The sequence below is a fragment of the Periplaneta americana genome, chromosome 16 (genome assembly GCF_040183065.1).
Source record: "Periplaneta americana isolate PAMFEO1 chromosome 16, P.americana_PAMFEO1_priV1, whole genome shotgun sequence".
NCBI classification, from domain to species: Eukaryota; Metazoa; Arthropoda; class Insecta; order Blattodea; family Blattidae; genus Periplaneta; species Periplaneta americana.
The window spans coordinates 61754167-61769932 of NC_091132.1; positions in this window are offsets into that span (position 1 = coordinate 61754167).

Sequence of the window (15766 nt, forward strand, 5' to 3'; positions counted from 1 at the left end):
TTACCCACGTCAAATGAATTCTCCTTGTAATAATACAAACTATCATTCTATGACTATAACCCTAATGTACTTTCGGGTAAAATAGGGTTCAAGAAATTGTATATTCAAATAAATAAATAAGTAAATAAATAAATAAATAATAAATGAATGAATAAATAAATAAATAAATAAATAACTAAATAAATAAATAAATAACTAAATAAATAAATAAATAAATAAATACCATTACTTGTACGGAACTGAACTGTGTTTATTAAAGGTTTGTTCCAAGTAGCGGTTCATGTAGGCCTAGCAGTTCATATACTAACCATGGATTATCTTATGTGCATGCACTGGTTGGGTTTCTGTTACGGTATTGAAACTGAACTGGATGATGTTGGAACGCTCTTTCGGATCATTGATACTAAATCCAGAGATGCTATAACTGTGATCATCTTTGCCAGAGAATTTATCGTTTCACAGCTAATTCAAATTGCAGAATTTCGATAATTTTCTGTAGAAAGATAACAAAAAATATGGAAGCTAAGAACCTGCTAATTCGACGTCGTACACTCGGGGACTCTTTCATCTAAAAAGAAATATATTTTTTCCATTTTAATAATTAATTTATGTGCTTTATTTATTATACTTATTTATTATACTTTTAATCAAAGTTGCATGTTGAAAATGTAATTAATTATTTCAATACCCAAATAATTTTCATTCTCTTTCTTTTTGGCGGAAATTTAAATTAAATCACTAGTTTTATTATTCGTCTGCATTGTCGCTTTTCATCTTAACCTCACTGATGTGAACAGTCGATCATGTCTTTCTTCAGTATCCAGGAGACGTTGGTGAGCGTATGCGCATGCCCGAGATACGCACTCACCAGTCCATGCCTCAATCCGCTGACTACTTCTGACAGTTCCGGATCCGTGTCAAAAGTTTGTTGGCACGCCTGACTGCAGTACATGTTTCCGGTCCAGAACTGGTTCGCAGTGTGTTGGAACGCCTTTCCTGTACTGCGCATACTCACGATGGTTGCAGACGGTTACTGACTGTTGTTGGAACGAACCTTAAGACGCACTACTAAATGAATCGTTTTTTGTAAAAACACCACAACCGACATTTTTTACAAAATGCGTTTTTTGTGTAGATTTTGATTGCCAGCATGAATGCGCATCTTTTGATATAAAAGCCCTATATCTAGCATGACTGTAACATGTAAAAAAATTGGACAAGAAATATGCATTTATTGTAAAAAAAAAAAAACCCACAACTAGCATCACATATGGTGTTTTTCAAATAAAGTAGTCGAAGGTGAATGAGTTTTTTCACTGCAATGAGTGAAAAGGTAAAGTTCTTTGTGAAGAGTTCATTGAACGGCAGAATTATTCACCATTTGAATTCCTGAGAAAAATGTTTGTGCTGAAAATTTACCTTTTGAACTGCTAACAGACCTAGCTTATAACAGCTCGAGGCTACCAATCAATGCTAAAAGAAGAGGACCTTAAGAAGATTTTGCAGTACATATCGGATGAAGTGAAAGGATTCTACGCAGAACTGTACACATGGCCTACCACCAACAAAGATAATAATGGCAGAGGAAGCGAACACAAAAAATAATAAGTCCTGATAAGAAAAATGTCTGTTAAAGCAGAAAAAAAAACTTTATTTATTTTTTTGTGATTTTATACGTAGTTTTTACATAGATTATAAAGTTGTTCATACTTAGCCTACTTTCATTCACTCTAATACTTGCAAAAAGGCAATAATTTGCTTAGTTTCAGTTTGATTGTTGGAAAAACCCCATAACATCCTAATTAATTTAATTTTTTGGGGGGACTTTATATATATATATATATATATATTATAAAACACAACTAATGGTAAATAAACCTCATATTTAACAACTAATATCACTTGTTAAACACAATTTGACAATTAAAATAAAATTAATGAAACTAAACAGTTTTTATTGGTTTCGCAAGAGTTTTGTTTTTATCACTTGAGGGGTTTTAAAAATAAGCGATTCAAATATTTTGTTTTTTTTTTCTTCTAATGGTGGATAGTTGACTGTTCATTTACTCATATGAAGCCTGTTGTGTAGACAAATTTACCTACACATGAGGCTGGTCTACGCTACACCCGCGATAAGATAATGATGATGGAGATTTATTAGGATGCCACAGAGGAATCGGAGCTCTCAGAGAAAACCCGTGTGTTACCTGGACCATGGGCTTTCCCAACAAAAGTAATAAATCAGAGGTACACCAGGGATCGAAGCTGGGTCCAGTGCTCTAGCCATACATTATATTGCATTGCATTTAGTAGCCGCCAATGTAAGCATACTGCGACTAAATGAAATGCAACAATATCTCTTTTCTTCATCTTGAAATTACGATGTTTCTATATTTCCTTATTTTATTATTAAGGCTTTGACAGCGTTGTTGATGATGATAATGCTGACAGTAATGGCGACTATTGAATTGTTGACGGAGATGAATTGATTGTTTTCCAAGGCAGGGCGATATGCTCATTGCATATCTTGTATCAAATTGTGTTTATTTTCTCTTTCTCTATGAGCAGAAAACTTGTCAACCTTCACCTTTTGAGAAATCAATTGGTGTAGTGCCAGGAATAATTAGGTGCAAATTATAGGAGGGACCAACTTAATATATTATAATAACCATGACAATGGCGTTAGGAAAAACAGTACTTACGTCAATACAAGTTGTAGAAGATACAAATAATGAAACTTTAATGACAATTCAGTATGTGTAAATTGAATCAACGTACCTCATAATATGATAAAGATGCCGAAGAATTATAAAGTCTTATGAAAGTTTGGTCTGTTTTGACGATGTTTATGTGAAAATTTGTTAGATTGAGAAAGGAATATAAGGGCTCAGAGCAGATGTTGCTGAAAAATAGTATTACTATTCTCTTAAGTAAAATAACATCAATTATAGGCGCCTACCCATTCAGGAACTGTTTAGTGATACAGAAAGATCCGTGAGAGCTTACCTTTACATATGAACGAATTTCTTATGCACGACTCCGCTCTGTTTTTCCTTTGGTTTATTTGTTTCTTTTCCTGTTTGTTTATAGATAAAGTGTGATGATAAAGATATATTTAAGGGGTAAATTGGATGCAAAATGAACATTCTTTTCCTAGTCGTGTGAACTAAGCGCTCCCCGAAGTGGACTTAGACAAATTCATGGTATAGGACAGCGGTCATCAGCACAGTGCATCCTCGGGCTCGAGTCTCTTACCCGCGGATAAGAGACTGCACTATAGTGCATCCGTGGATGCAAGTGGGTATGCTCTCTGACTCTTCCTGCTGCACGACGGGGTATTACGATGCACTGCTTAAGACTGCTTCACAATAAACCGGGAACGGTAACGACAACGAGAACGAGAACGGAAATGTTAAAATAAATGTATTTAAATGTAAGCATTCACAATTAACTGTTGTAAATGCTCACATTTAAATACATTTATTTTAACATTATTTCCGTTCTCGTTTCCGTTTCCGGTTTATTGAGAACCAGTCTTTACCCGTTATCCATTTCAGCGAGTGCTGACGACCACTGCTGTAGGAGATCGATCAATTTTTGTGTCTAAGGCTGTATAGTGAGGGTCACGTAAGAACAGTTCCTAAACAGAAAATATTGCCATCTTGTCAGTGTTGCTAACTGTTATCAGATATCACACGATCCAACGTAATAAATGACTTATTTACTTATCGTACTTTATGTTGGAAGGTTATTCCAAGTAATTCAATAATTAGTAACATATTTTCGTAGGCAAACTATACGAGAAAGAGATCAACATGTTAGGTATTTTGTCTGGTAATACGAAATTAATTGGTTTGACTAAACAATTGAATCACGAGACCTAACCTAAAAAAAAAAAACTTGTTTGACTACATGAAATTATTAGTACTAACTCCGAAAACTTATCTGACTATAGTCTTGAATTATAACCACAACTGAACACATAAAATAACTATTATGTATTAATATGAATACTGATATTAATTATTAGTATGTTCAAATTTCACTAGCTTCCAGTAACCGGCTCAGAAATCTAGTACAATTTTAATTTCATGGAACTCCAGTACCGACAAATATTGTCGATATTTGTCTCAGCTGCCAACATACCTGCTGCAAAATCACCACCGTAAAGTGGGGTGACTTTGAACGCCGAGGTGACTTTGAACAGTAATTTAGCGCTCTTCTAAATTAAATGCTGTACTCTATTGCGAAAAAACTGAACTAATTTATTAACAACTTAAACAATTTTTTTCCCAATTGGGTGCGGCATTTAATTTAGAAAGGAACTAAATTACTGTTCAAATTCACCTCAGCGTTCAAAGTCACCCCACTTTACAGTACCATTTGTAGTATTTGTTAGTATCGAGATTCGAAACGAAGTTGGCAAAAATTCAACCTGCAAACTATAAAATCACCACAATCCACTAGCATATGTAGTAATGGGGGGAAAATGGTTAGGTTTCACCCTTAGGGTATGAAGTAAGCTGACCCGGACTATACGTAATTCTATAACTTACCTGTCTTGCCCTTAAACTATTCCCGAATGATCAGATTATAGCTTCAACATTTTGTGTATTTTGTGTGTTTTATAATGATTTTTCCATGAGTTCATGTGCGCACCCCATACAAGTCCCCATAAGTATTACTACTTCAAATACAAACATAGATGACGTGTATTTAAAAGGATCTTTCAAGGACATTCTTTAAGCGCAGTTTAAACAGCTCGTAACCGAGGCCACTGCGTTTCTTGTGGTACACCTTCTGCAGCGCCCTCTTCCGGTGCTTTGTGCCCACATTTGAGGGGGTGCTTTAAAAGGCCAATATCGGAATGTGCTTTTCCCGCACGGAAGCTGGGGAGATTGAGGTTCCTGATGGGGTGTATGAGGGGTTTAGATGAACACCGGAAATAACAGGTTGCAGAAACAGAAAGGATGTATAATAAAGTGAGCATTATACACATGCGAGGTGATACAGGAAGGACCACCAAATGTCACTGGCGATTGCGTCACGTCTTTCCGCTCTTTCTCTGGATGTGCGACACAAAGAGGAACCCCAACATCCACTTTACAATAATATATTGTAGTAATTATTTAACATCCCTTTCGAACTGTAGGGAGTGTTATTGGTGATGAGACGATGTTACGGATAGGCCTAATTACGGAAAAGTAGGATGAGACTAGAGGAGAACAGTGGCGGCTCGTTTATAAAAAACACGCTGCTTAATAATGAAAGCCGTATTTTTATGGTGTTAATTCTGTTAAAATTTCGCGTATTATTAAAAAAAGAATAGCTAGTTTTTGTGTTGAATAAAGTATCAAAATATTCTCTGTAATGTCGCAATAAAATAATATGTGTAATTGGTGTAAACATTCATCTTAACATTTTATGCACTTTCTTTGTGCGGAATAAACAAGAATTGTGTCATGAAGAAAGTTTTTCATTTCACCTCTGCGGAAGCATGTAGGCGAGAGGCCAGGTACCGGCCTTGGCTCTTCATGGGCTGTCATGCCACGAACTTAATCTTAATAGGTTGCCTCTGCTTTCCTTTACGATCTTGACTGGCTAACTTTGATCTGTTCTCCCTTCTTCCAGGTTGTCTCGTCTCTGTCGGAGGTTATCTGGGGAGATGAGTAAGTAGCGCATCAACCTGATTTTTTATGCCTATTTCAAAATTACAAATCATTCCAGTTAAAATTTTACTTATCCCAAAACTCATTATTATTTAATAATGGAAATTTAAATATTAATGATATTGAAGTTCTGATTTAAAGTCTATTTGTTGATTTGAATGTTATTGTTGCTGAATTTTTGTATTGCGCCCTTATTATAATTTTATTACTTTTTAAGAATATAAGTTAAATTTTCTTGTCATATAGGGTACACAAGGTAAAAGTGAAATAATCCTACAAATTGAAAGGGACCATAGGTTACACTTAAATGAATATAAAATCTATATTACGTTTTGGATTAAATGCACTGTTAATTACAAAATTAAGACAGAAGTTTCAGCAGTCCGGCAACATCGTCACTAACACACTACTCTTTCTTCTCGTAATACAGATGTAGGCCTAAGAGATCAAAGAAGTCAGGTCTGTCTTTCTAAGTAAACGACCTCCCACCTCCCTCTCTGACTACAATGTTGCTATCTATTAGCATCGTTCAGTGGCTCGGAATTAGTGGTTTTTAAATTAAAATTACACGAAAACCGTCCACGCTATTTAAATATACCTGAGGAATAAATTAATTTTTATTACATTTTCTTTCGATATAGACAAAAATCACGATCCTGCTCGCAATAGTTACCAAATAAGAGGGTGTTAAATATTTGGGAAGAAACATTTTTTCTGAGAAAACTATGAACTTTCCACCAATATGGCATTACACATTTTTGTTATATAGGCCTACAACATGAGTTATTCGCTCTGAAAATCTTCAGGTTTATCTCACTTCCACTCTGTATAGGCCTATAAGTATTTTGTATTGGACGATTTATTACATTAAAATTTGAGTGATGTGGAAACGCTATGTAATGAGGTCACTAGAAAATTAACTTGAGACTCGTGACACTAAGTTAGTCCAGGTGATAGTTACGTTGTGGCCTGTGGAGATCGTATTACTATACACTTACTAAACTTATGTTTTTAGCGAAATCTAGCAACTTCTGAGGTTACCTTTAATATTACGTTATTTTTAGCTATATCTAGTGCTTTTCGAGGTTTAATTTAGCTACAAAGCGTTATCAGAAATTGGTATTCTTGGTTGCAATTATTCCTGAGGAACTAGTCTTCCCAGTCAGAAAATTCACTTCAGCTCGGAGATCTTAATCCTAGTTTTCAGCGTGGAAAGTCTTCGTGTTGTATAAATGAGGAGCTTGGTATCAAAGTTGGACAAGTCCACTTTTGCATTTTTTTACAGGAGAGGCAAAAAACTAGATCCTTGGAAACCAATGTTAATGTTTTTTTTAAACATTCTCATGGGGCATAGAAAAATTTTTTCAGTCTCAAATTGTGATTAAAATTAATATTCAGGTCGAAATTCAGGTTTAAAATGTGGAGTTATCCATCTCTGAAACTAAGTCATGGAGTTGTCTGTTTTTTTTTAAAGCAAATGAAGCCATATTTAAAGTGGAGTTGTCTGTTTTTTTAAACCAAACGAAGCCATGTTTAAAGTGGAGTTGTCTGTTTTTTAAACCAAACGGCGAAAACGTAATACGGTGAACGCCAGTAGGGGAAGTTATCCCCACCCACATGAAATGTGCATTCGACACAACACTAGCCTATCACGTAGAGTGTGTGGTGAGCTTGTAGGGGAAAAGTGGAAAAGGAGCGTGGGCGGAGCTTAGGGTTCGCCGTATTACGTTTTTCCCAACCAAACAAAACCATATTTAAAGTGAAATTGTCTACTATTGAATCTAAGTCTCTTTTAACCCGGTTTCAAAGCGAATTTACGTAAAACAGTAGGCCTACTTATTCATCCACAAACCGATTATATAAACAATCAGCCATATTGGATTCGCGATGCGTGATGGAAAAAGGTGGTACGAATGTGGACTTCTCATTGGCTGCTGAAGAAATTTTCCTAATTTGAAACCAAGCCACAGTGGAGTTGTCTACATTTTGATTCTAAAGCGCACAATTAAGTGCTATTTTCACTCTGCTCTGTCCATTTTTTAAACTAAACAGTTCCACAATCGCATTCAGCAAACAAAATTCTATGAGAAACAATATCTCGAAATCGCAAAAAATGGGATTGTCTAACTTTGATACTATGCTCCTGAAATATGCTTATGGTTTTGTGCTTATCTTTAAAACGTAAAATTGAAATCAGAATTTCCTCAGTTTATATTCTGTTCAGGCCTTCATGAAAGTTATTGTAAATTTCACTAATGTAATGTGGAAATTATTATGCTTGCTCACAGGATTAAATTTACCTTATTCGTCTCATTTATATAGCCACTTAAAAGCTCGGCCGCGCACATTCTGAATAGCAAACATACTCAAGAGTTCATATTTTTCAAATATATGACTGCTTTTTATTTTAAATTTAAAGAGAAATTGCGTCCTTCAAATATACTGGCACTGTTGAGCCGCCTACATTGAAAACAGTGGGATATCTATAACACACGAAAACATTTATGTGACCGCATTTGGCTACAGAGAGCGCTGTCTAAAGTACTTTCTGCTAATCCTGCGCGAACCAAGAGATCGCATCCTACGTGATGGTACGGCATTATCAGAAGACTGATATTTGTAATAAAAAGAAGCTACATTAAACCCACACGTGTGATATATAAGACAACTCCTACTGCGCGAGTCTACTATACGGTTACATGACCAACCGCTGAGAGAGCGTATCGCGATGTAAAGCAGAGATGATGTTAGCTTTATGGCTACATGTCACATTGTAACAGAGACAAAATACTGCTTAGCGAAGCGTATAATTTAATTCTTTCAACAGAGACGTCAGGATTCTCCAAGATGATTGCAGAATAACATGGACAGCATGTCACTCAGTATATGGCAATCTGAATGTGTCGTTTGTGTTTTAATCTTCCGTAAGTTCTTACAGTATTTAGACTTTAGAGCTTAGATGTCCAGTTGAAGGGTTCAGAGCCATAGCGGGCCAAGCGCCATTTATTAAAAACGGAGAAAGCAAGACAAAGTTAAGTAAATACCATAATTTAATGAAGATTGACATATCATTTAATTTTAATCTGCATACGTCATCTTGCTTGCTATATGTTTCGTTAAATTATGGTAATCAATTTTAACTCTTGTTTTATCCGTTTTTAATAAATGGCGCTTGGACCACTATGGCTCTGAACCCTTCAATTGTAACTCATACGAGGTAATCCCTGGCGTAAGCAACCCGCAGCGCATATTCTTTAAGGTCGTTTTTCCTTTTTATATGGGAAGTTATTGATCAGCAGAGCATGCGTGATGTGCAATATCTTCGGGTTCTATAGGCGTTTGGACACTCATGCTTTAGAGCAATAGTTCTTGTAGTGAACATGAAGCTAGCAGTTGGTTGATTGGTCTTGGTCTCCACGGGTGTAATATTTATAATAGAATTAAGTAATTTATAAATTAATTAGTCGGGTCGCATTTTGATTAATGAAACATGTTTATGGGATGGATTTTAGCGATTGGCCACAAATTCCATTTTAATTTAAAAATTAAGACAACAGCAACAAATTTTGAACGTGCAGGAAGCCGATACTTCGGACATGAAATTGAAGCGCTGCCTTCTTAGCACATCTCGTCTCTCCGTAAATAAAATAAACATCACAAGGCTTGTAAATCCACATCTAGGTTTGCCAACCGTCCAGGTTTCATCTGGACAGTCCAGAAAAGGGACTTTTTTTGTCCAAAAAACATTTTGATCCTGCCCTGTACGTCGAAATGTCCAGGAATTGAGATTTCATGCTGACTAGACGAGCCGGATATTCAGTTGAATGATATGACGGCTTCTGTATCTTAAGAAGTGTGTATGAATATACTGCTTCTGATGAACAGTCTATGGATATACTGTGAATTACTGAAATTTATAATATTTGTAATGCCAATTCCAGCATCTAATGCCTTCTGTGAAAGAATTTTCAATTTTCTTGTCAAATCTAGACAGTAACTGAAACGAACTGTCTGAAAATCTGATCAAGGCAGAGTTGCAAGTAAAAGTTAATTTTGGAGTATCATGTTCTGAAATGTTAATACTGTCTATCTAGTATTTCAAATTTCCATTGTGGCAGCTTTTAAATAGGCCTACCTATAAGCACTCCTATGGAGAAATCCAACCGACCGACTGACTGATTGATCGCCTAACCAGTCGACTAATCAGCCAACCAACCGATGTTCGACCGATAAACTAATCAACCCACCGACCCGATCAACCAACCAACCAACCGACCGACAGATCAACCAACCAACCAACCAACCAGCTAGCCAACCCACCGATCGATCGACTAACCAATCGACCGACCGATCAACCAACCAACACATCAACTAACAAACTGATCGATCAACCATCCAATCGAGCGACTGACCAATCAACTTATCGATCGGCCAATTGACCAATCAAACATATGACAGACCGCTTAGACAACCAACTGACTGACCGATCAATTGACCAACTAAGCAACCAACCGACCGATAAACCAACCAACCAATCGATCAATCAACTAACTGATCGATAAACTAACCGACTAACCGATCAATTAACCAATTGACCGATTAGCCATCAACTAACCGATCGACCAATCAACTAATCAACCATACGACCGACCTACGAACCAATCAAGCGACCGACCGCCTAACCAGTCAACGAACCAACTGACCGACAGATGACTTAATCAACTGATCAACCAACCGACCAAACAATTAACCGACAGACTGATCGATTAACCTACAGCCAGACCGACCACCGACTAACCACCCAACCAATCGACTGATTGATCAACTAACCAATCAACGAACCGTGCGACTAATCGACTAACTAACGACCGACCGACTAACCAATCAGTCAACCAACCAAGTAATTGAGACAATCAAGCACGCAACTGACTAAACAACTAACGAAGAATTAAATAGGTATATATATATATATATATATATATATATATATATATATATATATATATATTAGTTTGGCCTAATGTAGTATTTTCAAACCATGGCGGTTCTTAATAGATTTGTGGTGAATGAAGTAGATTTGTGCCAAGTATCATCCTATTATTTTTCTTTCCGTTGCTGCCAGTTTCACTTCACTTTTGCTTAACATCGTCTTATCATAATCTTCTCTAAAAGCCTTCATGCCTTCAAAAGGAACTCTGAATGAAACTATTACCATTGTCATAGTCTAGTGATTCCATTATGACTAAGAGAGATGAATACTTTAGTTTTACAGTATTTTTATGTCGTTTATGGGCTGATATGAATGGCTGAACACAATAGCAATTGATATTATACACATTTCCGCTCTATAGCGTTCACTTCATATTGAGGAAGGAATCGATAATCACGTAAAATAGGTATGAAAGAGGAATAATCAGTGTACGTGCTGATAAAACAGGGAAATAGGAAAATTAATGTGGAACGATGTAATACACGTGCACAAACGGAAATGCAAGCATCAGTAGACGAAACACCGGAAGCATGAACCAGGCAGGCCTCGTGACAAACTTGCGCTCCGCGCCGGCTGGGACAATACAACGCATCCTTCCCCGGCAGTTACGAGGCCAGCGAAGCGGCAAATGTTGACGGGTCCACGTATTGCGAGAACGTCGACATAATTAGCCACCGCTATAGAATCATATCTCACTGGCGGTGCGGCGCTGTCAAGCTTGTTGCTGGAGATATGGGTGGCGCTGTGGGTTTCAAATGTGGATCGAAGGATCAAGTGAAGAATCAGTCTTCGATTACCTTCACGTTGTCACGCAATAATAGGTAACAGTGCTGTTGTTGTGTTTGAATAGATTTCGGTTTCCTGAATGGTTTATCGCGGTGTTGGAAAAGGCTGAGATGCGTAGCTTTATCGATCCGTGAAAGCCGCGGTCACGGGTTCTAATCCTGCCTAGGGCATGGATATTTTATTCGGAATTTGTGTTAGGGGTTGCTCTTGTATGGATGCCTACCTACTCTCGCATATTACTTCACATCCCAGCTATTATTCATCCAACTCAAAGGTTACGGAACCTGATTTTTTTATTTTATTGGGTTATTTTAAGATGCTGTATCAACATCTTAGGTTATTTAGCGTCTGAATGAAATGAAGGTGATAATGCCAGTGAAATGAGTCCGAGGTCCAGCACCGAAAGTTACCCAGCATTTGCTCGTATTGGGTTGAGGGAAAACCCCGGGAAAAACCTCAACCAGGTAACTTGCCCCGACCGGGATTCGAACCCGGGCCACCTGGTTTCGCGGCCAGTCGCGCTGACCGTTACTCCACAGGTGTGGACACGAAAACCTGATGTCAACAAATGCACGTGTTGTGTTGTCTCATGATTGGACGCTTGCCGACAGTAGGCTATATCTCTCGGCGTAAAGAATATAGTCCGGTATCATATTTTATGTTCACCGCTTATTTCTTATTTTCAAGTAAACAATGTTATAAAATAATAAAATATATATGAAATAAAAAAATATATATTTCAAATCCACCGCTGCTTGACACAGCTTGCATAAACATACCTGTATGAGTGTAAAATTTTTTCCCTAGTCTTCTTCAAGATATATACAAAGTCGTTATTTGTTTGGTTTACCGTCGTAAGGCATGTTACCCGACCGGCGTTAGTGTTATTGTCTGCCGCCCACTCTCCTCTCTGATTTCCCTTCACGCGCCCATGCGTGTTGTGCAATTGTTACGAGTACAGTTTCGTGCAAGATACCGCAAAGAAAGGCTCGCTATTTGCCTCTAGGAGAAAGTGTGTTTGTGTGCAAGACATAGGGCCGGTTGCACAAAGACCGATCGGATATGATGAACGATCAAGGAGGGTTTGACTGGTCATCAATTCTATTTTCATTTCAGAAAGGACAATCATTATTTGATCGAAAATCTAACTTCCATCAGATTTGATCAACAGATTTTTGCTGATTATTGACTGATCATTGATCAAGTGTATTTGTTTGTAGTAAGTTATAGTATTTTATAGACAATAGTTAAAGTAGGTAGTTATATTGTTCTAAAATTACCTAATAGTTTCTTCTGATGAAAATTCCAAACAAAATGAAGAAAATATTCGGTAAATATTCGTAAGCGATGTCATACGTCATATGATGAATGACGTCGTGATTTCTTTATTTTCTGCTTCACCGAAATACCATTCGTCTTACTTTTTTATTACATTAATAAAGCCCTTATAATGTTTAATAAGAAGGCTCTATTATTATCATTATTACCAGAAAAATTTGGCTCTTTACGTTTTTAGTTCGGTTTAATTTCTTTTACTTTATTCTGTAGCCTATACATATGGAATTCGTCTGTTTTACTCCTACAAAAAACAAAAACAAAACAAAACGGCAAAGCATTAATTTGTTTTCTTGATCAGTGCCCACTCGATGCACGTTTCTCCCCTCTTAAAGAGCATCAAATCGGCCGTGGTTGTTAAATATTGTTGATGCCAAATGCATTTCTTTCTTAAATCAGCAATTAGTAAATCGAGGCAAATTGTTTGGAGATTCAGTTTCGTGCAACGCAATGAACAATCATATACATCGGACATCAACTGATTGGTGATCAGGAACTAATTTGATTTGCATTTCTCCAACCGGGCCATAGACTACTATAAGTACGACGGCTCGCCGAGTCTCTATGGAGTTTATTGCGAAATTTCCGACTACTGTACTCGACCGCCGACGAGAGAGACAGTACGTAAGCTAGTGAATAGATTTAAAAACACGGGATCGTGTTGGACAAAAACAGCCTAGAAGCAGACCAGTTTTAACATAGGCTAGATTAGATGACATTGGCATTATTCTTGAACGTTCGCCACAAAAATCTCTAGGAAGAAATTAGTCCAGTAGACTAGCATGTCTCTTACATCTACAAGAAATGCAACACATTTATTACATCTTAAACGTTATCACTACTATATAACCCAGTGTAATACTCTAAAATAAATTGTTCTGTGTTTTCAATGAATTATTTCTATTTGTTTTTAGACTCCATGTAAGGTGACGCTGTTACGGTGTTAATTCTGACGGCCGCAACTACAGTCCTTTCCGAGGACTCGCTCGCCTATACATCGGTAAACCAAACCGATATCAACTCTGTAGTATTCTTGAACCTAAAGTTGAGGCAGATTTACGTATTAGAGAATTTACAATTGCAAAATTGACTGCTGCAAGGCAATATCAACCACCCCATTAACAATCTTATAAGTCGATAAAACTGGTTTCAGAGAGTGATATACCGTAACGTAAAAAAAAAAATGTATATAGGCCTACATGATTTTTTTTTATTTTATTCTAATGTAAAACCAAAATTTAATGTCGCTGTCAATTTATTAAGGATGTTTAATTTACTAAGTACGTTAATATTTAATGAATAGAACATCTTTACCGTCCACACCTGTGGAGTGACGGTCAGCACATCTGGCTGCGAAACCAGGTGGCCCGGGTTCGAATCCCGGTCGGGGCAAGTTATCTGGTTGAGGTTTTTTCCGGGGTTTTCCCTCAACCCAATACGAGCAAATGCTGGGTAACTTTCGGTGCTGGACCCCGGACTCATTTCACCGGCATTATCACCTTCATATCATTCAGACGCTAAATAACCTAGATGTTGATACAGCGTTGTAAAATAACCCAATAAAATAAAAAAAACATCTTTACCAGTCTAAATTACGCGAAACATTTTAGGGGGTCCGCTAGGATGAAGTGCCAGCTTCCGCAACACTCGAAAATTTCTAGAAGCCTTGACCATTGACCGAAGAGAGCTTACAGATCTCGGGAGACTGCAAAAACGTTTGACGGAACAAGTTAGGAAACCTAATTCTTGTAGTGAAGAAGAAGAATAAGAAGAAGAAATTCTGATATAAAATTGTATGACATGGACAGTAACAACTTTTTTGAACTCTTATTTGAGTGCAATATTTTCTTCGCAGTACGTTATTTGTACGGTAAAGATGCGTTTTTAGATTGCAAAATTCTCCCCTTTGTGTAAAGATCGAAGGAGATAAGAGGATGCAGAGTCCCACTGGCAGATCTGCTAACTGTGAAGTTGCCGCTGTCAGCGCTAGAAAGTGAGCGTCTGAAATATGACTTGTGTAGGACGGGTACCGGCCGTGTGGGCGTCACATTGTGTCTTGTCTACCTGTCAACAGTTGTTGTGGGACACTCATTAGGCCCCGTATTTTGACCATAAACATACAGTCGGCGGATCAAAGACCTTTTTCTTCATAGCTTGGGTGTGGAGGATATAATCCGAGCATAGTGGAACATTCCACAAGCTTCCTTTTCTAGATACCCTGTTCTTTCTTACACCGGTTCGTATATTGGTGTTATGGCTCGGACTAATATGATTAACAAATTGTGGAAAAATTTAGAATTAAAGTGCAAATTATTTCACAAGATCAGTATAAATACATTACACTGGTCAACAAAATTAAACATATTTTTGTTAAAAGATAACGAATGGGTGATAATTATAGAATTTTTCTTGCTGATTTCAATGTGTTTTAAAAATTATTGTATCACCCAAGGTTTTTGAGTAATTATATGAAATGTAATTCAAATTTTTCTAGTCTTAAATGTACTAATAGTTATTTGAAATTTCTAGGCATACTGCAGCATGAATTTTGAAAGTATTTGTCTACAAATTCTTAAGGTCTCTATACTTATATTAAATAGTCATTTGTATTCTGCATATTAATATTGTTATTGAATCAAATTTTAATACAGTTTTCATAGTTAGTAATGTTAATTTCCAAATTATTACCGTTTCCATGGTAATTAGTTAAATTAAATTCTTGTGTTGTATTGAAATCTGGATGTGAATGGCCACTTAATTTGTCAGGCAGACGTCTCCCTTTCTTTGTGAGATAAAAATAATAATAATAATAATAATAATAATAATAATAATAATAATAATAATCATCCCATGCACGACAGAACATATAGGGCCATGGCCTACCAGCCGGCTGCTGGTCTCACGTCCACATACCGAAACAGAGGTGGACGCTATTATTATTATTATTATTATTATTATTATTATTATTATTATTATTATTATTGTT